General features: G+C 38.4%; 1 long non-coding RNA gene across 1 annotated transcript; it reads right to left on the reverse strand.

Moving 5' to 3' along the window:
• Positions 1–13,543: 13,543 nt before the first annotated feature.
• Positions 13,544–14,696, reverse strand: LOC124172216. Its single transcript, XR_006868085.1, has 3 exons — positions 13,893–14,696; positions 13,746–13,787; positions 13,544–13,604 (listed from the first exon to the last, which is right to left on the reverse strand). It is a non-coding gene; the product is annotated as an uncharacterized LOC124172216 (long non-coding RNA).
• Between the last annotated feature and the right edge of the window lie 7,818 nt (positions 14,697–22,514).

Raw genomic sequence — 22,514 nt, forward strand, 5'->3', positions numbered from 1 at the left:
CATTACTCCACATAGCTGGCACTGGATGTATAGTAAGAAAGGTTACTCCAGGGGCCAACACCCGCAGCTTCATGATCAAGCGATGTATGTCGGCTCTCAAGGTGCGATATAAGCAATCCTGGATAAAGGGGAAAAATAATACATTATTCTCTATGAGAGAGGAGTTGGAGTCTGCTGACGCTCTCTTTCACGGAAAAGTGGAAATAGGAACACTTACATTACAAGGTCGTTCGACCCGATGAGGACGATCACAGGCCTCGCAAAATATCCGTGGTCATCCACGAGTCTCCTCAATTGGATGACTTTCTGCCCCGATACACAAGCCGATGCGGGCAGGGCGAACTGTTGTAAGAAATCACAGGGGATGAATATGAGGAGAAATTATTGGAGAAGGTATTTCATCATAGTATGAGTATGTACTGACCTCCCTCCAACCGCCACCCCAAATGCGCACCCAAGCGCACCATATGGGAGTCACCCAATAGCTGATGTCCGAACATCACTGGCCCTTCCATGGTCCGCTACTGAAATTATAATAATAATAATAATGATTTATTCGACGTTAAACACAATGCAATGCAATAGTCTTCGTCAAAGTCAATGATATACTAGAGCTAAATAATACAATCCTGAGTACTGCATTCATGAAATTCATTCATAGAGTAGAAAGCTTGGCTAAATATCCATAGGTGGAGACAACGCTTAAACTTGGGTAATGAACAGTCTCTGGCCTCTCGAGGTAGGTGGTTGAAAAGGCACAGCTTTACATGGTCAAAAGACTTGCTTGTTGTTGACAGCCTACATTGAGGCTGAATGAGATTTTTTTAGCCTAGTGTTATGATGGTGAACGTCACTACCAGTTTTATGGCTGTCCAGGTTCATTTTTACATTTATAAGACATTTAATTATATACTGACCATACAATGGCATTATGCCTCGGAGAGCAGCAGGGTTTGCGAAAGTTCACTAAATGCTTTCCACTGCATTGTTTGTGTTGCCGAGACGCGAGTGACGTTTGCATGCAACCTAGCCCCCCATTATCCTCCACTGCTTCCCCCACTCCTAAAAATAAAAAATAAAAAAGATGAAAGGTAATCCAAAAAGCAGTTACAATCCGTTTTAGACGAGATGTCAGAAGAAGTTGTGCAAAACATGGGGAAACAGTATTGGAATTGGCATTCTTGCGAAAACGTCACTCATGCTGACAAATTATACCACCACACGCTGTTAGATATAATAATGAAATCACCCTACGAGCCACATCTAGGCTGTTTGGCCAGGTGCGAACAATCAAGAATATGCAGCATGCAGTTGGATTCCCACTTGCTCACCACATGATTGAAAAAACGTCATGCATGCTAACAAGTTATACTGCCACACACTGTTGGAAATGGGGATATTTTGATGTTATCCCTTCAATTTAGAATGATTCCACCAGCTTAAATGAATGATTTAAACAATTTTAAGAAAATCAACAATATATATGTCATTGTGATTGATGGTTACTTGTGTATCCATCCAATATTTCCATTGTTGTTGCCAATTGTAGTGAACAATTTTCATCTTCTACTTATAGAAATGGAAAAAATCGTGCAGCAGTAAGGAGATAATGTGAAGTGGTTCAGTCTGGGGTGTTAGCAAATAATGAGAGGGGAAATCCCATTGGGTTGGGGTTCCAACACGGGAAGTGATTGGCTGCTGTTAAATACACCAAGTGAAGAGGGGCCCTATCATAGCTGGGCCCCTCTTCACCCTAGCATTACGACCATACCTGCGGCATTGGTTCGCGGTCAACTTATGTATTGCTTATATGTATTTAGCAAATGGATAATTGTTGCTTCCAGGTAAATTACTTTGATGTAAAAGACTGAAATGAATTCCTCATTTTTATTTGAGCATTTTCAAATTTAAAACGAAGTTCTAAGGCAATTATTAATGCATTTAACGCAGCAACAATTTCCTTGTTAATGTTTATACATAACTTGAGATATAAGTTAATATTTGTCGTAGAATTTCGTTTAAACACTACTCAAAAGACAAATAATTCAATTCTTAGTGTATATTTCTTGAGAAATAACAAATATTTATTTAGAAAATTGACTGAATAAACAATTGAATGACCGCTGTCTCATACCCCTGAGAGGGGTTATAAAGATGAAGGGTCCAAACCCTGAGGGTTAATCCTAAACCCTGAAGCATTGGGTCCCTAGACAAAGACGTTGTAAACCCACCCTCCTAAAAGGGGGGGGAGCGAGAAAACATGTATCGTCGCCCCTCGTGTCCCGGGTCAGGAAACGTGTATATATACGTGTACAGTAGGGAAAAGGTTAAGTTATCCCCATTGACTTTTTAGAACGCTGAGAAATTGCACGAGGTGGGAGATTCATCGTCATCACTTCCCCAGGTGGATTCAGGGTTGTGGAAAAAAGCAGCAACAGAAAACAGGTTTTGCGATCGAGAACCTAGATTTTACTCCACTATACCGTTTTGCACATACAATGGTGGAATTGTCTCATCTTTTTCGTCTTTCATATTTAAGGACACGGTTGGATGCCCTGACACCAGTTTGTGTAATACGTCAGCTTTGGCCGACGCGGAGATGGGAAATCTCCCGCATGTGAGTCAATGAATTTTTCATTAGTATGTAGGACACTTGTTCCCATGAGATTTTTTACTTTACGCCCTGTGATTTTAAGCTTTCCTTTTCAGTACTGTGAGACCAGTACAAAGGAGATGGCACAGCCTGTGGTTAGTTGAGTACTTTGACGAAAAATAGAATTAGATAAGAGGTGTTTTGATTACGTGCCCGGTTCGCACTCCTTTTCTCCATTTTCCAATCATACAAACAACCGTTGCAAATGTCTTACTTCATGATTCATTCATATCTTACAACAGAGTCAAGGTTCCAGAGGTTGAGGCCACTGGAGAAGAATCTGTAAGTTAATACAATATTTATTCTTAATACCGTATAAGCGTGTGTAAGAGGCGCACCCCTATTTTGTGCATCAGAGCTATGAAGAAAAAAAATTTGCGGCATTTTTTTAATACTATCGCGCGGTGTTGCAGACGTACGCCTGGAATTTCGACAGTTATCAAAGTTTCCTCTTTCAATATTAATGGATAAAATGGATTTCCATATCTATCCGTTCGGCATGTCATCGGAGATTTTGCCCAGGTTTTCCAGGTAACTTTTGTATGGGACTGAGCCCAAAAGTGTTAATAGCTATCGGTAGTATGGAGGGGAGTTTTTCCCCTCCGCCACCCTCTCCGGCAGAGGCAAATGGTGGAGAAAATAGCCACCCTTATGATTGGTCCCCTTATTCTTGTTAGTGGACACTGTGGAAGTTACCATCCTTACGGAAGTTGAGGTAATTTTTCTCATATATTCCAAATCCAAATCATTGTTCAATCAAAGAAGAATTTTTTGCATTGTGCACTCTTCTTATTCATAAGAAACGTGTTTGTCTTCGCGTTGAGAACTCGCAGTAGTGGGAATAAGAAAATCAGTTAACACGTGACAACTTATTTGTACACCTGAATTGATTAAGGGGTAGAAAATCAGATTTTTTAGAGTTTTAATAAAAGGACCATGGGGCATAGCCAAATGGAGTTCAGAATTAGGCACCACGCGTTTTAACATCTTGACTTGCTACATCCAAAGAGTAGTCTAAAAGCAGGGTTTGGGAGTCCTCCTTGGAGGAAAGTCAGGAGGGATTCCTCCCAACTCCTTACCTCCGAAACTCTTGGGAGGAGAACTCTGTTCAGAGGAAATACAAAAACTCTGAGAGTTTTTTTCTCCTCCAACATATGTGAAGAGGAGAATGAAAAGGCTTTCCTCCGAAAAGAGTTTCCTCCCAAATGAGCTAGAGCAATACAAAAAAAGTATTTACGGCTCATGAGGCAAAGCTCTGGACAGAGTGGAGACATGCGGTCAGCACTTACGCCGAAGCACTTCGAAGGGTCGCTAATCCGCGACCAGCTCACTCACGCAGGTCTCCTCGACCCTACGAGCAGGCAGACTACCTTCCGAAAAGTGACCTCTCCGACTGCAAGTTGAAAATCAATTACTCAATCCGATCATCAAAGAATGATTGTTTTCATCGCACTCCCGAAAATCATGCAATCAAGTACGTCTTTGAACCGTGTTTCTGCGATGAAAAATAAAGATTTTGTTAACTTTGCTGAAATGGCCATTTTTCCGGTTGTCCGCAGCCACGTTTCTAGAAAAGTTAACCAAATCGTTATTTTTCATCGTAGAAACACGGTTCAAAGACGTACTTGATTGCTTGATTGGCAGGAGTGCGATGAAAACAATTACTTTTGATGATCACATTGAGTAATTGAATTAGAAATCGCAGTCAGAGTGGTCATTTTTCGGGAGGTAGGCCCCCCGCTGGTAGGGTCGAGGAGACGGTCCTGCGTGGATGAGCTCGTCGAATATGGGGCCGCGGATTAGCGACCCTTCGGAGTGTGCACCACACCCATCCTGGAAGTACCTGCTCCATGGGGCCACGAAACGCATTTTAACATTTTCGCAGCATGTGAGGAGAAGATTTTCGGAGATTGAACAGCAGCGAAAGAGTTAACTGTAGAAGTGATAGAATTGGCAAAACTTTGAATTTAAAATGACTAGTAACTTTAACTATATTTGAAACATTTTTGGAGAGCACTTATAAATTATTCCGCGCAGTTTTTGGGCCATATGGGATAGTTTTTGGAGACATTTTTGGCATAGACACGCAGGGCTGTGAACAACTGCGAAATTCTCCGATGACTAACAATAAAAACTACTAAAAATCAGAACCACTTTTGAGCTGTACTTTTCTGTTTTCTCTTCCTTACACTTTCTTCTTTCGCTCTCTGTACGTTAAGATTATCGGAAAGTGAAAAAAACATAATATGTCAGTTTTTTCGATGTAAAACAACATTTTCTTTCTTTGCATTGAATTAAAATTTATTCATAAGAATGTTTGTGTGCATGAATAAAATATGAACATACATAACACAAAAATAATATTAAATACATTACAGAGATAGGGAAGTAATGAAAATTACAAATTAAAATACACATAATTATCAATAATACATAAATGAATGAGGCGATCAATAAAAAGGTTCCATGTCATCTTCAAAATCTTCTTGCCTCAAGTCGTACGGATTGGGGTCCGAAGCCGTCGACAAAACTCGACAATGGTATTTCGTCCAGTGATGAGCTTAAAATTTATTCAAGAATGTTTGTGTGCATGAATAAAATATGAACATACATAGCACAAAAATAATATTAAATACATTACAGAGATAGAGAAGTAATGAAATTTACAAATTAAAATAAAACATTCCCTAATGGTACATTAACCCATTAAATCCCAAGCATGGTAATAACTTAAAAATTCCAAATATTTTGATGAATTAGCAATAAAACAGACTGAAATAAGGCAAATTATCGATTTTAATATTTTTATTGTTTTTAGTTTGCGGTTGGTGAAACGATGCGTATACGCAACGTTGGTCCCCAGGTCAAATGAGCCGTTTTGCTTTTCTTTCGGAACTCTTTTATTTTTGCAAATAATTCGCTTTTATTGTAGCTCAAATATATAATTAACCCAAAATATTGGTTAACCTTTTCGCGCCGAGCTCCTTCGCGGGAAGTTGCTTTTGGCTCTACGAAGGGTTTGAGATTTTCTTTTTCGCCCCGTACGGAGTTTTTTTTCGGCTTGGGACTGACCAGGTAGTCGCTTCCTCCCCTTAATGACCTTTCCTAGTGGGGATAATCCTCGACCCTTTTCCCCGAGAGCAGCCCCTCCCGGCGTACTTTTGCGGTCAGTTAATTGTTACCAGTGCAATTTTAATTTTTTTTAATTGTTACTGTTGCATTAAATGTCAGTTCATCAATGTATTCCTTTCATTTTGCAATGCCTGTAGAACTTTTAAACGAAGTTCTACGGTTATTTTTAGGGTTTTCAGCAAAACGGCATTATATCATAGACCAACAAATACTTTAAAGGGAATTAAATATTTCAATGTTCCTAGCCTACTTCTAGGTATTTACGATTTATGATATTAACATAATTTAGATCCATGATGCCAAAATCCACACTCCTCATTTTCACATCCTCGTCTTCACTGTCTGTTTGCGTAAGTATTTCCAGGATCGATTGATCCGTTACTAGCCGGGACATTTTCCCAGTGCAAGTTAAGTCCAGGAAATTTGCCTAACGCTCCTCTCGGCCAAGCAACTCCGAACAGGTCGAGAACGTAAGCAAAACTAACGAAAGCGAAACGAAAGGCACTTCAAGAAAAAAATCCTGGCTGTATAATTCCAAGAAAAAATGTAATTCCACCGAAACATCATTTGAAAAAAAATCCTTGCAGGAGGAGGAAGGGGAATGCATACAGAACATTTACGGTTAAATTTGAATACACGCCAAGAAAATTTTGAAAAGAAAATGAGCTTTTCCGAGAAGAGTGAGGTTATCATCTTCCTAGTACATATTTCCGTAGGAGAATACTTACACCAATATACTCTTGGGTCTTCCAGTTGGAGGATGATAAGTTTTTCCTAGAAAACATTAACGCGCTAATGTGTCCCGAAATAAGCCCGTGAGGGGCACAAAGCAGACCACCTGGATCCTGACCAGAGAAGCAAGATATGAGTGTAATTACCTGGGTGGTGCAGTTCTCTTTCATTCATGGTATGGGCTGCATCGCACAGCAGGGCTCCACAAAAACCATCCCTGGTATAGGTAGCGGAATGCGTACAGAGGCTAAATTTGAATACACGCCAAGAAAATTTTGAAAAGAAAATGAGCTATTCCGAGAAGAGTGAGGTTATCACCTTCCACGTACATATTTCAGTAGGAGAATACTTACACCAATATACTCTTGGGTCTTCCAGTTGGAGGATAATAAGTTTTTCCAAGAAAACATCAATGCGCTAATGTGTCCCGAACTAACTCTGTGAGGTGCAACCTGACCAGAGATCCAAGATATGAGAGTAACTACCTGGGTAGAGCAGTTGTCTTTCCTCCAATGGTATGGAATGCTTCTCACAACATGTGTCTACGTAAAACATTCCTTATCATACATTATCGTACATTAAATTTACGAATTTTTAGGATATGCATTAATCAGTATTTATAGCGAAATTCGTTTATAATACCTTTGAATTCAAAGGTTGGTAAGAGGTTATTAAAAATAGTCGCTGTAATTTTGGCTCACGACAAAGAACTGAGAGAATCATATTTTATTACATTACGAGGGCTTTTTTTTCATAGAAGTTAAATCGAATATTCTATCGAATTTCACCGCAAATGTACATCTGGAATGGAGCTAACAAATTAACGTATATTTTTAGATGTAAATCATTACAATATCGCTCCTACAAACTTGCTAGTGAGTTATAGAAATAATAATTAAACATCTAACCTTAGCGTCTCCAAAAATTGTTCTAGGTGATGATCAACTCCGTTAATATGAACGCTAGAATTCCGTTTAAAATTTGGAACCAATCAGCAGAACATACAGAATTTAATTCCTCGCATTGATTTTCAATAAATTCAACATGAAAGTTTTTAGTTATTTTAACTTATAAACAAATAAGTGACCATGAGCCCCTTCCTTGAGTGGGACACTGAGAGCCGGAATGGGCCGCGGTAATCCCCACACGGACAATAGGAAAGGGTCGGACCTCTCGCGCCGAGGGACCCTAATGGCGGTTGGGACCCACTTTTCATTTCCTCCCAGAGACCTCACAGCATAGCTCTAACAAGAGGAGAACATTTGGTTACCTGAAATAATCCTCAAAATAGCTCTTCCTCCATGACAAAATGTCCTCTTCCTCGATCGGGAGGGAGTATTCTGGCTTCAGAAACGCGTGAGAGTTTTTGGACTTTCTCCCTTCTCCTATTCTCCCCTCTCGGAGGAGGATCTCAGATTTCCTCTCGGAGTTCCTCCTTGAGGAGGTGAATGTATTGAGAGGAAACAAAAACTCCCAAACCCTGTCTAAAAGACATCTAGCGAAGACTAATATATTCATTCTAATGTCTTCAATACACCCATGTCTCGTATAGCACAATTTCGATTAGCGCAATTTCGATATAGCGCAAATTCGTTCCTCGGGGAAACATTGCAATGCAGTGCAGCCTAATCAAAAATCTTAAATGCTCTCGTGATAGAACGTGAACTTGCGCTAAGTACACATGAAATTTCTATCATTTTACGCATATTAATATCATTGCTTACCTAAAATCTTCTTTTTTGTTTACATATTAATCGAAATCCATTGCTGTGCAATGGTCAAAAGTATTAATTGTCATTGGGTCCAGATGGCCGGCCCACCGAAGTAATTTATCTCGTCTCCTTAACAGAATGATAATAAATAATTTAGATCGTTAATTAAGCGTGGGGCTAGTGGAAATGATTTTTTTTTTCAGCAATACGGTTTGAGACATATTTTTGCCGTCATAGGATATCGGGCTAATAGGTATATAGGTTATCCAGTCAGGTTTCGAAATAAATACTTGTTTATTTCTCATGAAAAATAAACTAAGAATTGAATTACTTGTCTTTTGAGTAGCGTTTACAATTGTTAAACGAAATTCTATGACAAATATTAACTTATATCTCGAGTTTTGTATAAACATCGACATGGAAATTGTTGCTGCATTAAATGCATTAATAATGGCCTTAGAACTTCGTTTAAAAGTTGACAATGCTCAGATAAAAATGAGGAATTCAATTCAAAGTCTGTAATTTACATGTAAGCAAGAATTATCCATTTGCTAAATACAGTAAAACCTCTATGTAGTGAACCTCTTTACATCGTAAACCTCTATACATCGTACCAACCCTCTGGTCCCGTTAGATTTACATGTAAATTTATGGGCAAACCTCTCTATAGTGAACCTCTTTATATCGTAAAACCTCTATATATCATAGCAACGAGAGACCCCCGAGACGGCCTATCAACCTCCGCATTTCGTACCGAGACAACTAGAGACCATTAATGCAGCCACGATAACGAACATGGAATGACATTGAATATAAATGTTTCACGCTTATTCTTCTCTTTTACGCCTTTACTTTACTGCAATTTTCATGTTAACCATTACCTAGGGCCATTTTGTCTCATACGAGAGCATACCTAACGGTAAATAAGAAAAAGGCAACGAACTATCCTAATCATTTTAAGTTACAGTAAATGAAGACAGAACGCATCGTTTGCTCTCGAATCATGGTAAAAATTGCGCGATAGCACTCGCCTCCTATTACTTATGACTTTATTTTCCTGTAAGTGCTTACATACTAAGTTCAGTTAATAAAAGAGGCGACCAGCGCAGCCTATAATCCCTTATGTTAAGAAATAGAAAAGTTGTGTACTTCCCTCCAAACACTACTAGTAAATTACGACCCTTAGACCAGGGAACTATTTCTTTGGTCAAAAGGCATTATCGAAAACAGCTAGTGATTTTTTTTTATGGAGAGTGAAAATTGAAAACAACATTAAAAGTGCTCAGGGAACATCCTTCAGACCATGCACAGGCTGTGCCTTTCCTCAATTTTTGAGAAATGCTTCATCAAGGATGGGATTACGGGTGGTAGAAAACAGGAGGAAAGTGAGATATTTGAGAATGAACCTACAGAGTATGATAAAATCAACAAAATAGTTGACACAAATTCAACATTTGAAGCCTCTGTAAATGTTGATAATGATTTATTCATTTGTTCCCCACATGAGTTGGAAGATAGTGGTGAAGGAGATGTATATACCTTGCAGGATATAGGAAGAGATGGATTTAGAGGAAGATGTTGGTAATGAGCAATCAGTTACAGTTCCCACCAAAACAGAGGTTGAGGATTTATTGAACATAATTAAATGGTTTTTATTAAGCATGGAGGAATGCGACCATAATATGATTGTATTCAATAGAATTAAAAACATTATATCGAAAGAGTTTTAAAAAGGTTAAAGCAAACCCAATAACTCATTTCTTTCCTAAAAAGCCCTCTTAAACAAGTTACTTATACCTTTGTGTAATCATTAAATTGTACATACATGTTCACTAATGCATGCATGTATGTTTAAATATATTAATATTATGGTTTCGCAATAAAATGGTGCCTATCACTAAAACCTCTCTATAGTGAACCTCCATACATCAAAATGCCCAAAATTTACTGTACATATAAGCAATACATAAGTTGACTGCGAACCAATGCCACAGGTATGGTCGTAAACCCAGAAAGGAGGGAGCACAACTACTCTCGGAGTCTGGTATAATGCAGAATCCCAGCAGGGAGGGGTCGAAAAAAGGTTTAGCGACACCCTCCTTAAGGAATGCCCTCCAAAAATGCTCCATACCACGAGGAAGAAGAGTCTCTTGGTGCTCAGTACAGCAGTCATGCTAAGACAGCAGGAGTGCAATGAAAACAATCATTTCTTGACGATGGGATGGATTGATTGATTTTCAAATTGCTGTCAGAGTGGTCAATTTGGGGCTTGGAGGATTTATTGCCATGGGCTTGGAGGGTTAAAGATAAGGCCCAGCAAGGGTTAGGCCAAAGATAAGGCCAAGCAATTACAAAACTCAATTTAAAGTGCCAATTTTCCAGTCCCACTGACTTCATACACATTTCGTTAAAAAGTGACACTTTCATATGCATATATAACAACAACACTTTTAGGATGAAACATCAACAAAAATTTAAGTACTGTTGACCATAACGAAGGCTTCATGAAGGTGTACAGTCAGACACAATTTTTGGGCATATTTTTATGATATAATCACTGAAAACCATCGATCCGCTGGTTTTATTTTGGAAAAATACCACTTTTTCAACACCTAATTATGAAGAAAGACACCTCATGGTGGTCTGATAATTTTTACAGAGCAATTAATAAACTTTTAATGTAAGGATTCAAAACTCCCAAGTAAATCCCATGGCTGGTAGGGCTAAACAATATATTTTATTGCTCCATGTGAAATGGCAGACAAACTTACCCATATTTCAGCTCTGGTTGCAGACACAAGAAGCTACACCTCTGACGGTCTCCATCCTATCAGGCTGACCAGGATCCTTCAAAGCTGACTATTTTAACAGCTATTTGACACAACACCTCTGCTTTTCCTTGTGACCACACAGCTCGGAGCACTAGATAAGAAATGAATAATAATAGAACCAACTGCACTTATAAGAGTAGAAGGCCCTACTTCCTTGAACTGTGTGCACCAGTCTGCACCAAGCCATGGAAGGAAACTCAACATGTTATACAAATTATGCCAAAAACTTACTTTGCATTTCTTTAAAAACAAAAGTAAACGAGCAACACAAATGTAAATTCCAGTTGCAATAGTCAAGTAGCTGCAATTCTAGAAAAAACATGGCAGTTGTGGGACTGCCGTTGGACGTGAAAACTTTTTATTTGAAATCTTCTGGATGTTGATTGATGTTAAAAAATGTACAAGAAGCCTATGCAACAAACTGGATTACAAATTTAAACTCGGAAAAGCCAAGTTACTAACAGAAATTCAAGAAAATAATTTTTATAACTACTGCTTAGAACAAAATGGACGAGTATTGTCAACACTAAACGTAGCAATTCTTTCTGCTTCAGAATATATTTTCATACATGACGAATGAGCAAATATAAAACTCTTTATTCCCCTCCCTTCGTTAACAGCGAGGCAGTGACGATTTTGAGGTGACGGTCACGCAAGTTCAGTTTATTTTACCAATCTGAAAAAAAGTGCGCCAGTTCAAAGTAAGAAGTTTTCACTTCAAAACTGTCATGCAAGTGTTTCCTTTTTTATATTTCTTCAATATATAGTCGTAAACACTCATCAAATTTTATGGCACAACATTCGAATAAGCTACTCAAATTGAACGCATAAAAAAAAATCGAGTCACAAGAACACGCCTTTTACCCACCTACAAAAGCTCTCAGTGTGACATAAGAAGTTTTCACTTCAGAAGTGTTACATTACAAATATTTACACATGCAAAATTATTGTGTTGTAAATATTCAGTATCCATTTTTATTGGATATTTTTTTTCGAGCATTTAGTTACCACCTTAGGTGAGAAATGTAAGATCATATACCAATAATTGAGGTCCGTGAAAGTGGTTTTATTTTTCGCTTATATACGTGCTAAATGAATGATAAATAATGGTGAATGATAAGATAAATGATAAATAACGGTTCAAGAAAGTTAAAAAAGTGTCACCATAGGCGTCAAGTTTGATGGAGTCACAGAGGTATTCAACTGAGCCTCCAAATCCAGGATAATCACCTCTGGCGTCTCCCCCAATTTCACTATATCCGTGTGCTAAAATATGAAACAAGCATAATGAGAGACATTATCAACAATGTATGCATGACAATGTATGCACGAAGATAAAACAAAGAAGTGGGGTAAAACCTGGGAACATTAGAAAAACTTTCTTTCCTAATCTGCTATTCACTGAAGTTATGAACTCACCCGTGGCAGTTGTGATCGTGGGACCCCGTCCTCCGCAGACGTCTCAGCGTCCTAAAATTGTAAACATTAAATTGCTGGGAATAAACTATGTTTCCGAGTAAGGAAACAGTGGAATTTGGGTGATTAGCATGGACTAAATTAAGCATCAGTCTTGTCTAATATCGAGTGAGAACAAATGGTCGACTCACATAAATAGGGCATAGCCTGTCCACCTTTCCGTTCAAAACAACTGGTGTATCCTCCAAATGAACGGAATCCGTTTCCTTAGACATGAAAGAAACAAAAGGGAGACATTTTACACTAATGTTTTTACAAATGAAGAAGTGGGATAAGTTACAAAGTGAAAATTTTCTTATCTAAATCTGCTGTTCACCAAAGTTCTGTACTCACCTGTGACAGTTTTGATTGCGGAGACCTATCCTCCACAGATGTCTCAGCGTCCTAAAATTTTGAAAATTAAATTAACGGGGATGAACTATGTTTCCGCATAAGGTAAACGTAGAATTTGGGTGATAAGCATGCACAAAAATAAGTATCCCTCTAGTCTTATTATCAAGTGAGATCAAATGGTTGACTCACATAAATAGAGGATCCACCTCCCCGTTCAAAGCAACTGGTGTTACCTCCATTCCAACTGAATCCGTATCCTTACCCCTGAAAGAAACAAAGAAAAAAGACATTTTTAACTTGTGTTTGTTCATATGAAAAATGAAGATCCAGAGTGAAGAATAATCTGGGAAATGTCCTCCCCTGAAATTAAGAAAAATCTAGGTAAGAATTACGCTAAAATTAGCACTCAAACTTTCAATATCACATTTTGAAACAGTTTATCCTTTACCTACCTCGCGGCGTCGGATGTGCCTGAAAAATATCTGGCGTCGCGGGAAGACTCAAATTCTCAGATGCAAGAAAAATGGTCAAGTCATTTATGGATCCCTAACAGAGGATAAAGAAACCTAAAGTCACAGTTTTGCTTATGTTGGTTCGGGAAAGTGAAAAGTTGAATTTGGATGTTTTCCATGATATGCAATAGGTATTTTTCTAGTCTAAGAATCAAATATAAATACAGCGTTAACTCACTGATTCTCCGACATCTACCTCCTGCTGGTGAACCTCGACTCTGTCCTAAGATGTGAATGAAGAATGAAGAAAGACATTTGCAACAGATGTTTGTATGATTTGAAAATGGTGAAGTGGAGTGCAAACTGTATACATATACAAAAACCTCTCATCTATTTCTATTTTTCACCCAAGTACTCCACTCACCGCAGGCCACACTGTCTACTCCGCAGCAGTACCTTCAGAGTTCTGAAAAGGAAAACGTAACATTACAGGGCGTAAAGTAAGAAGTTACATGGGATACGAGAATTGTCCCATATACTTATAAAAAGTGTAAATAATTCATTCACTTACATCCGGGAGATTTTCAGTCTCCACCTCGAGGAGAGCTGAGGTATTACATGATGGAGGCGATGCAGTCGACTCCCCTACCTCCTCCGATGTCTCAGCGTTCTGAAAAGGAAAACATAGTGTCAATGGGGATAGCGTAAACAATTTTCCACTACCAAAAACGATGAAGTATATTTATGAGAATATGAAAAATATCATGTGTCCACGGAGGACGACCCGTCACTTACCCCGTCAACATCCGTCTCCTCATCCACCCCGCATGCCTCCTCGAGGGATAACCCCGAAGGCATAACCTCAACCCCGAGGCATGCGAGGCTCTCCCTTGTTTCTTGAGGGGAGTCTCTCCATACTGCACCGAATGCATTCAAAATAAAATGTTCCGGGTACCTGCTGATACCTTTAGATACCAGACAGGTTACTCCCCTGGAACATTTTTCTATAACATCCCTTCCGTGTTTTTTAATCACTGAAGGGTGCATCTTCGCGTTGAGAAACTACGGAACACGCATTAGCCACGTCCAACCCTTTGGACGGATGGGAGTGGAAAGACCTCATAATCTTATCTCATCAAGTTCAAAGTTTAGATTTACTGAATTCATAATAAATTTTATTAGCGTACGATTATCGTAATTATATGTCAGAGACTACAATTTTTGTCTGTGTATCATCAAGGAATCCGGAATTTTACATATGAGTGATGGTAGGTCAAACGTGTGAGATTAAAAGCGTTGATCTGTCCTATTTTGAGCTTAAATTTCTCAAAATTTGTTATAGATTCAACTATGACCTTCAGTGTATCGTATAAGAATTTGTATTCTATGGCATATAAAGATTCGTATTTTTCTTTCCAATTGCTCTTTGTTTCAATGCATTTTAAGACAAATAGGGCCTTTATATTCTAATTTGGGACACCTTTATTTCTTGAGCCACTGGAGATCCGAATTAAAATTTTGAAAATGCGTACTTATAAATCGAATGAATTGTATACTCTCGTTGGTAATAAAAATGTATCGAATATATATTTTTTAATTAAAAAATAGAGACACTCTATAAATATTTTAAATACAATTTATAAATACAATACATTTTTAAAAATGCAGAGATAAACTACACTTAATATTTTTTTAAAATACACAGATAAAATACAATAAATATTTTTAAAAAACACAGGTATTAAATGCAATAATTATTTTTAAAAACAGATGTTATATGCAATAAATATTTAAAAAACACAGATATTAAATAAGATAGATATTAAAAAAATACAATTCTAAAAATTAAGCGAATTCCTTGATAAAATTCATAGAAAATTAATCTGGGAAATGTCCTTTCCTGAAATTAAGAAAAACCTAGGTAAGAATTTCGCTTAAATTAGCACTTAAACTTTCAATATCAGAATTTGAAACAGTTTTTCCTTTACTTACCTCGCGGCGTCGGAGGTGCCTGAAAAATATCCGGAGTCGCGGAAAGACTCAACTCCTCCGACTCAAAGAAAATTATGAGGTCATTAATGTATTCCTAACAGAGGATAAAGAAACCCAAAGTCAAATTTTTTCTTATACTGGTTCGGGAATGTGAAAAGTGGAATTTGGATGATTTCCATGATATGCAATAGGTATTTTTCTAGTCTATCAAATATAAATTTAACATTAACTCACAGATTCTCCACCATCTGCCTCCTGTTCGGGAACCTCGACTCTGTCCTAAGATATAGATGAAGAATGAACTTAGACATTTGCAACGGATGTTTGTATGATTTGAAAATGGTGAAGTGGAGTGCAAACTGTATATATATAAAAAAACCTCTCATATTTTTCAACCTTCATCCAAGTACTCTACTCACCACAGGCAACGCTGTCTCCTCTGTAGCTTCAGAGTTCTGAAAAGGAAAACGTGACGTTACAGGGCGAACAGTAAAAAGCTTCATGGGATATGAGAAGTGTCCTGTATACTATAAAAAGTGTAAATAACTCATTGACTCACATCTGGAATATTTTGAGCTTCCACCTCGAGGAGAGCTGACGGAGGCGAAATTCCCACTTCCTCCGTCCTTCCCATGTCAGCGTTCTAAAAAAGAAAACATAATGTCAATGGGGATATCGTAAACAATTTTCCACTACCGAAAACGACGAAGAATATTTATGAAACAAATGGAAAATATCATGTCTCCCCGGAGGACGACCCGTCACTTCCCCGTCAAAATCCCTCTCCACCTCCACCCCTCATGCCTCAGGGAGGGATATCCCCGAAGGGATCACTTCAACCCCGAGGCATGCGAGGCTCTCCCGAACTTCCTCTGGGGAGCCCCTCCATGCTTGACCGAATGCACTCAAGATGAAGGGCTCCGGATACCTGTTTACACCTTTCGAAACCAGGCTGGTTACTCCCCGGGAGCATTTTTCTACAACTTCCCTTCCGTGTTTTTTAATCACTGAAGGGTGCATCTTCTGGATGTGGCGGACGAATTGCGTAGTATACCCTTTGCCACATATAGGGCAGGGTTTTGGTGTGCCCCTTCCCTTATTTTTGGAAACCATCTTCCATTTTATTTTGTTTATTCATGTCCATATATCTAAAAATAGAAGAATATTTATTGAAATAGGCACGAACGTTTGCAAAAGGAGAAGCAAAAAACTATGCCTGCCTCCCCGAAACTATCAATTTATAATTAACCAAGTTTACTGGAAAGGAAAGGTATGCTCGTACAAATTGAAGTTAAACACAGGAAATATCAAAAGGTGAATTTTTCAAAATTTACTTTAAACCCATGGGAGGAGGGAAAAGGTGTCACAGAGATACTCATGAACTAGGTTAATACCTAATAAGATGAAAGGCCCTTCCTTCTAATGAGAATGTACAGTCAGATTCTAAGTATTGCAACAAATGGAGTGGTGCCACTTTCGCCGCAGTTTGGAAATCGAGTTTCGGCATTTTACATCATCATCAACGATGTTGTTATAAAAATATTTCGGGAGGGAAATTTGAACTAAATTCCCACCTCCCATAATATTTTTATAACAACATCGTTAAAGGGAAATGTAAGCAAGATATGTGCAATGTTTAATACCACATAAATTATGTGGCTCCTGCTAGATAATACATCTACGTCCAGAACGTCAATTAACCCTCTCTCGTAAGTTGCCGATCTGTCGAATTATTTTGTCTTACAATTAACGCTGAAGCTTTTTGATCAGCGATAGCGAACATAGCATACATATAAGATATCCGCCGCAATATCACAGCAAATAATGCCACTGAGTGTTTAAAATCAGTTTGATTTAGTGACACTAGAAGACTGCTTCTTTCCCTTGCCTGACAAATCGTGTCATGAATCCAAAAGGAATTTAACGAGTGAGATGGACTAGTGGTTAAGGTGAAGACTTACCACGGCAGCATTCCGAAGTCGGTAATTCGAACCTCTCATTATCAATTTTTTTTTCAGTTACATAGTATGGCAGTAACATTTTTGTATCCACTTTAACGCATAAAAACTTAATGAAACCCTGCTGTCATTTTAAAATTTTGAATGGAGAATTTTTTTTTCTTTTTCTTTCCGCTTGTCTTTCTTTTTCCTCTTTTCGCTTTCCGCGGATATCATTATACGTTTATACCGAATATATACCGCTTTACATATATGTTAAGCGCATTAGGTTAGGAGCCGCTAGATACCCACAAGCGAAGCTTATAGTGCTTGAGCAATTGAGAATGGAAATCTTTAACAGTGAAATATGATATTAGTACGCTACTACATTTCCGGGGCAACAACAAATTAAGAGAGGTATTTTGCCGAACTGATAGGTGTGCGAATTCGTTTTTCACCCGTGGGATAAAGGACTTGAATGGATCCCTAAGGATCCAATGGATGGAAAGGAGAAATGAATCCAAAGATAGGAAAAACCTCGCCACGGAGACTGAAAGAAAACACTCGAACGGCATTTGTGGGGATGGAAATTACCTCAATACATTCCACCCGCTAATCTTAATTCCGATTGGGCACTTGCTCCTGGAGTTTGACTCCAGGTTCAGTTGCTCAGTCGCGTCCGTGTCCGTACGTGTACGGCTCGCCACGAAAGCAACGGATGCAGGTTGCTTCATGTACCAACCTTCCAAGTTGGCACAGACCCGGCCCCATCAATTAACCGGGTCTCGTGAATGTCTACATAATATTGAAAACGATAGAATATTCGGGTAATATGAAAAAGGACTTGATGGAGCAGTTTACCTGACTGAAATATTTTCCATATTATTGGTGCACTGATATTTCGGTGTAAACGTATAATGATATCAGCGAAAAGAGAATTTTCTCCATTCAAAATTTTAAAATGACAGCAGGGTTTAATTAAGTTTTTATGCGTTAAAGTGGATAAAAAATGTTACTGCCGTACTATGCAACTGAAAAAAAATTGATAACATACACATTATTCCTTCACCTAACTCACATCACCAAGCTTTAAATCTGAGGTTACTTAAACCGTACAAGAGGTTTGACCAACCCGGCCAATATTTATTACGAGTCATACGTTTTGGACCAACAATTTCATTTCTTCTCTTATGCACAAGTAGTTGATGCATAATAATTATAATATTTAATTCTAAGCAGACATCACTAGCCTCTTTAAAACACTAATCTTTCTCCTTCAGTCGAGGCTATCCCTCTTGATGACACTTTGTATACAATCGGAGGAAAACATTCATAGACCTACCAACCATTCTACACGAAATACATTTGAATTCATTCATTTGAAGTTAATTACAAGAGAGGGCTTTATGGTCCTAAATTCGCTTATTAAAATAAAGGCAACATCATCATTAATATTTAAGTACCTGGCCACCCAGAAAAAAATTGGGGCTGGGGGATGTCGGGCCCCGCTCTTTGTTTAGATTTTGCTATTTTGAAGCATGGCCATATCTGGAGGGATCCTGTCCCCTCCAAAGGTTTCATAGTACCTCCAAAATATCTGGAGGTGGGAAAAAAATACAAAGCGTCCCCTCGGATTTTGATGGGGGCATGGTACACAGAGACCCAGTAGCCACTCTGATGTTTCAGACAGAAATAGGGTAGTTTCCTTCATCGAAGAAAACGAAAGGCATTGATTGCATTTCGTTACCCACCATTAGTGTATTCATAATATACAAATTATTTCCTTTTAGAAACACCGGTTTAGATGAATGGCTATGGTCCATTTTTAACCTCATTTGAAAAGGGCCAGGTTGGCGCCCATGCGATACCACTCCACGTGACGTCACAGGGACCTAGTTTCAACACGACAGGATAGGAGTTATGCATCGTCTGAGGGTACCAATGCATGCATGAGGCACAGAGCTCAGGGAAACATGTCTTAATAATCACCTATTAAAACTGGCTAAGGTTGGAATGTTTTCTTCGTTTGATAAGGTATCAATAAACCTTTTACAAGCCAAGCGCTACCAGCCAGCAAGGTACTCAGCTACCCACTAGCATCCTGCATCCTATCAGCACTCAGAGCCTTGATCAAGGTCAACTCACTAGGCGGGAGGGGGAACCAGAAATGCGTCGCACGGACTTTTTCCCATCATTCCTACTTATGCGTCGCATTTTTGCGTGCTTGAAATTTTTCACTTTTCATTTAATCGCGAAAAATAGATATCGTCATTTAAAATCTGAAAGCGTGAAATACGTACTGCAGGAGTAATAATGTTTCGATTTAGACAATAAAAAAAATAATAGGAAACACCCTTTTTGAAGGAACTTCATAAGAGCTAAGGGGGGGGCCTCCCCAGATTTTCTAGCAGGACTACAGTGATCCAGGAGGGGGGGGGGCATCATAAACCCACGACCGTCCTAAAAGGGGTGTGGGAGCTAGAAAACGTATATATACGGCTTTCGATCTCCTGGCCTGGTATATCTCACATGTATATATATGCCCGTCGTCTCCCGGGTCAGGAAACGTCCACACGTATATATACGTGCATAGTAGGGAAAAGGTTAAATATAAGTAAATGCTCCTAGCCTCCTTCTGCTCCTCTCTTAAGTGGTCTTGGGCCACATTACTCTGCTTTAAGTAAGCCACAATTCTTTTAATTTTCTCAATCACTTCCACCACTTCTTCCTTAGCTCCCAAAGCTTTAGTCACGACCAGGTTTATGTTGTGTGCCAGGCAGGACACATGTACCTCCCGATTGGGAATTAGTAGCCTTGTAGCCCCAACAATATTATAAGCAGTGTCAGTGGTTAAACTAACAATTTTTTCTTTCGTCAATGCTCCATCCGCACATCATATCCTTCAGATCACAGCACATATTGAATGCGGTGTGGTGTGGAGTAAATTGCTTTATCCCGAAAATCATAGATACCATAGTGAAGCTCTGTTCATCAGTGATGAAAAGGAAATTGTGCCACAGTTTCAATAGAAATGTATAATTTCATAGTACAGAAATTTTGATTAGAAGAGATGATTAAATCTTTTTAATATGGATCCAATGACTATAGTTCTAGTTACTATTATAATAGCCTCAATTTGTAAAACTTCATTTATCTCAATGACTCAACATTTATTTATCACAACAATTCACCGCAAAATTGTTGGTAGATTATGGCTTACCAATGCAAAGTCCAGTCAATACGATGAAGTTCATAACAGTTGCTGCATCCATAGTGAAAGAAACCCTCTTCACATATTGCACGGCCTGGCGGACAATGCTGTGGACAACTTCATATTTTTGTGACAGCACCCTCTTAATCTATAATATGAAAAAATAAGAGTGTATTAGTGCGGCATATATACTACTGCACAAAATGGTGACAAAGAAGACCCTAAAGTTTTTCTAAAATAGTGCTAAACAGATTGGAAGTGTGTACAAGTGAGACTGTGGAAGAACACCACACAGGATTCATGAAAGGCTACTAATGATCAGATACTTATTGCTGCTTCAGTAAACACTTCCTTGGGTATCAGTCCATCTTAGAAAATCATATGATAGTTTAAATTGGAGAAAAGTGTGGGAAAAAATGGAAAACTTTCGAATTCCTAGAAAATTAATTGAGTTCGCAAAGCTCCGTTTAAAAATTCCAAATGAAAGGTGAAAGTTGACAATGAATACTCCATGAGCTTTGAGGTAAAGACTGGCATGATACAAGGAGATGGCCTTTCAACTATACTTTTTAACTTGGCATTGGAGGAGTCACTGAAAGGAATCAGGAAAACAGACTTGAGAATAAGAATGAGGAAAAACATATCGGTGCTTGCCTTTGCAGGTGACTTGATTTTGCTAGTGGAAAATAAGGAAGACTTAAGAAGAATGACAGAAATTCTGATTAAAAAAAACGAAGAAGTTGGACTGAAAATCAATGATGATAAGACAGAGTTTATGTCTTTGGGTCAAAACCCTGATAACTTCAGGAACATTACAATTGAGGATCACAATTTTGAAAGAATAAATGAATTTAAATACCATGGTGCCATAATCAGCTCAAACAATCATAAATCATATGAGACTCAAAAGAGAATGAATTCAGCAAATAAAATGCCCAGTATGAATGCCTAGAACAAACTGCTAACATCAAAAATTTTATCCATCAGAACCAAACTTAGAACTTATTGAACTAGAAATAAAACCAATCCTTCTATATAGGACTGAATCATGGGTTATCGACAACAGAAGAGAAAAGGAAGTAATTTCCTATGAGAATAAAGTGTTAAGGAAAGTTTTTGGACCAACAAGAGTGACTTGAACCAGGAGAAAAAAACACAACAGGAAAAACAGGGACCTTTTCGACTCGCCAGACGTCGTAGCTGAAGCTAAGAGCCGCAGATTGCAATGGGCAGAGTACATAATATGAAGAGAGCAAGAGGCAATATTGAAACAAGTCTGGACAGAAAACCCTGACGAAAGACGACCCCCAGGAAGACTGAGAAAAAGATGGAAGGACACTTGCTGATTGATACGGGGAGAATGTGAGTCAGTGGGGCGGATACAGAAGTTAGAAAGAGTTGGAGGCAGACAGTTGGCAAGGCTAAACACTATCTAGGGTAAAATGGCCATGGGTCACATTGTTTTATGTAAAAAACTTGATAATTATTCAATATTTTTTCTGGCATTGAGTATACGAACGAATACTTACTTAATCGCGCTCGCATTCGAAAATTAACTTAACCACTTAAAACACAGTTATCACTTACATAAGTACGGATTAACGTAAGTCAACACATACGTAACTCGGGGGATGCCTGTATTTGAAAATAGCCTTCCTTTGTATAATATAGAGAGCCAAAATCTAAGACAACAAAAAAATCAGAAAATTATTTTCACACATTTCTTAATGAGGAACTTGCATGGGTCGTAGATTACTCTAAAAACTATTTTGAATAAGTCAAACGGATACATTAGCTCGCAAAAATACCTTCAGTTTCTCCATTCAACATCAAAACAAATAAAAAAATTGCATTTAAAATCGAGAAAAGTTTCCCAGAGCCGACCACTGCGCGAAGATACCCAAGCGTTGCCGAGGCTAGGCGTGACGTCATAGGTGCCTAAACAACCGTAGCGAGTAGGGAAATATGCTGAGCGCATGGTGTAAAATTTGTTTTGAGGGAGCATTTAGCCGCTCATCGTCACTTTATTTTGTTCTGTTATTCTTGGGCAAGT

The sequence above is a fragment of the Ischnura elegans genome (assembly GCF_921293095.1).
Source record: "Ischnura elegans chromosome 13 unlocalized genomic scaffold, ioIscEleg1.1 SUPER_13_unloc_1, whole genome shotgun sequence".
Classification (NCBI taxonomy): Eukaryota; Metazoa; Arthropoda; class Insecta; order Odonata; family Coenagrionidae; genus Ischnura; species Ischnura elegans.